The following is a 3,141-nucleotide window of genomic DNA, read 5'->3' as shown; positions in this document are numbered from 1 at the left end:
GGATTATTTTATTGTTCAGAGACGCCACTTGGAATTAATTTTTGGGTGTTCCAAGTCACTTTTTATTTTGAATCCCTAGTCAAAGGAAGGTTTGACTCTATTATTATTGGTCTGCGAAAACAAAATCCGGGTAAGGAATTCTGTTGACCGGGAAGAAGGTGTAAAGCATTCTCCGAATCCCGTAGTTCTAGCACGGTCACTTTTATTGACTAAAATTGGCTTGAATTAATTTTGGATAAATTGTGCTTTATTTGATTTTCATGTTTGCATATGTCCACTTTTATTGTTGATGACTTTATTAATCTCAAACTAAGACAAGTATCCCCGACCCTAGCTTACACTAACCAAGATGAGTATCCCAAACCTTAGTTCGTGCGTCGTATCCAAAATTGGAGTCTACTCGAAGTTAATTAAATAACAAAAGTTTTATTTACTTGAAAGAATTGGAACAAGATGTCCTCACGACCTTGCCATTTATTTATATTTTTATTCTGAAGCGAGTCTTCCCGACATCAGTTAAAACGAAATTATTTACCTTAGTTAAGACAAATTACTATAGGGGTTAGATTACGGAAAAATAATTGTTTATCTGTATTATGAAAAGAAAATGCCTCTTTATAAGTTAATGGTGGTAGGACAACATACGAATATGATTGATATTGGACTTTATTTATCACCTTTATTTCTACTAAATTATTAAACCCAGACTAATTGACTTACTGCCATGAAACGATCGCCTTTTGAAGCTTTGATATTATTTAAAAAAATCAACCAAATCAAATGAATTTTTGTTCAAGAACGTCATTTAATGCCAATGATTAAACCATAAGGAAATGAAAGAAAAATTACTTAAATACGAAAACTTACTTAAATAGGAAAGTTTACTCTACTCTTAAGAATTGCACTTGAAGAACAGGGAACCGTCATCATAATAACAAATTTTAATCTCTGAAGCTTAACTTTGGCTAGCTAAATAACGTTGAAATAGAGACCCAAATACAAGATTCAATTTTATTTTATTTTAATGGAACAATATTTCAATTAATTTAAAACATCAACCCAAAAAAAATACTATTATCTGCTAGATGTATGACCATGGATTGCTATTCTCTTGAAATGAGTAACATGAATCTATATGCCAATTCATTATCAAAACTGCTCTACATGAAAATAGAAACCTTTTCAAAACCAATAAAGCAGAGCACCTAATTTAAGCTCAACTACGGGCTGAGACAAAGAAATAAAATACATAACAACACCACAGATTTCATTTGTCATGTAACCACAAAGAAAAAGTAATTGATACCTATAATATTTACTCCATGTTTAAAACCAAGGAAAGAAAAGGCAAGTTAACATGTTGTTTTCATGGAAATACCTTATACATTTAACTAAATTTATGATATTAAAAATTGAGACATAGAAACTTAAACATTTGAACCTATATCAGTACATTGCTGTTTTGTTGGCGATTTTTTACAAAAAACAAAAAAAAAAAAAAAAAAAAAAAAAAACAAAGGTGACAGTGAGTCACAATAACAAAGCAACTATTTATTATATATGCTCACACACAAAACCTTACAAAAAAACAGAATGCTTTAAAAGCTTAGAACAAACTGAAGAGAACTCAAATTGGTTCGTCTCCATTCATTCTTGACTCAAAATTACTGTAGCACTTTAAGAGAATTACCTGGATAGCAGGAAGAAAATGTCAGCAAGGGAGGAACTAAATTTCAGCAACAAATAGCAACGCAACAGTAGCAAAATCAACAACTTATGACCCGAGAAACAACCCAGAAAAATCCAACAAAAAAGTATTTGAAACCAGTAGCTACTTCCCCAGCAATCACCTAAGATTCCTTTATTTTCTTACAAGTTTTACACTCTAGGAAGCACTCACGAAGTTCAGAATTTTCAGCTTACTATTATGTATGTTCAGGTGATCTCTTCTGAAGTTTGTGTGCCTTTTTAGAGTGTAGAAGGTGATGTCTAAGTGTGTTAAGAGTGTCTGAAAAATCTGCAACTTAATTGAAAGAAAGACCTCTCCTTTCATAGGAGAGGGTGGCATTCAATTATTATTGACAACCTATATTCAAGGATAGATTTTCCACCAAAAATCTGTCCCAACAGTTCAAAATCTGTCTAAAGAACAATTGCTTTACCAACTGTGTGTAGTGTTTGGAACAGTGTACTCAAAATAGCTATTAAAACAGTAAAAGCAACCAAACATGGGCCCTACACTCAAGTACCCCTGACTTTATCAACAAATAACTGAATTCAAAACTCAAAACTTCAAACTCAACAAACTATGGATTGATAAAGCAACACTCAAACAAACTAGATTGATATAAGCTGGTTCAAGTATAAAAATAGTGAAAGACTACAATCACAATTATTGTGAAAACGGAATTTAACAAAACCTGAGCTAAAATATGATTCAAAGTTATGAAGTAATAGGTAATTCAAAACTTATATGATCATCATTCATTTATACATAACTAACAGAAACATGAATAAAAAATTAAGCCTTAAACCTGATACAAGTTACAAAATCGAAAAATCAGAAAAAGAAAAAAGGAGACAGGGTTTACTGAATACACGAGTCTTGGAGAATCAATCGGCTTGCCGGAATAACAAACGGGCAGCCACCAAACTTGGGATGTTGTGCCATCTCCAATCGATATAACAAAAAATAGCCAACTTATTGAAGAGCGCACAATGTCTCAAGCTTAATGACTCAAAAAGAAGGCAATTTCAAGTAGTAATGGTGGTATGGAAGTGATGGTCGCCGGAATTTTGGTCGTCGGAGTTCGGCCGTGAAACCAAAGGGGGATTGATAGATCTTTAAGAGATCTATCCGGTGATGAAAGAATTAAAGTGTAGGGATGGCCAGAGTTCGTCTAATTCGAGAAAATAGGCGGCGGCTAGAGTTCGGTTTTGGAGTAGACTTGAGAGGATTGAGAGGGATTTGAGAGATATGGGGTTTGGATTCAGGTAAAAGGTGAAGAGAGGGATGGTTGGGTGAAGTTTGGAGTGTTTGGACGGCGGCAGGTGGTGGTGCCGCCATGGAGAAGGCGGGGGCAGCGGCAGAGGAGGAGTGGGAGAGAAGAGAGGGGGCTAGGGTTTGTGTTACGTGAAAAT

The 3,141-nt window shown here is 34.3% G+C and overlaps 1 long non-coding RNA gene across 1 annotated transcript; it reads right to left on the bottom strand.

Annotated features, from left to right (window-relative positions):
• Positions 1-1,342: 1,342 nt before the first annotated feature.
• LOC104242302 (uncharacterized) lies at positions 1,343-3,141 on the bottom strand. Its single transcript, XR_714965.2, has 2 exons — positions 2,592-3,141; positions 1,343-1,690 (listed from the first exon to the last, which is right to left on the bottom strand). It is a non-coding gene; the product is annotated as an uncharacterized lncRNA (long non-coding RNA).

Source organism: Nicotiana sylvestris, chromosome 3 (genome assembly GCF_000393655.2).
Source record: "Nicotiana sylvestris chromosome 3, ASM39365v2, whole genome shotgun sequence".
NCBI lineage: Eukaryota > Viridiplantae > Streptophyta > Magnoliopsida > Solanales > Solanaceae > Nicotiana > Nicotiana sylvestris.
Note: the sequence above shows the minus strand (reverse complement) of the source record. Positions and strands in the feature narration are given on the sequence as shown.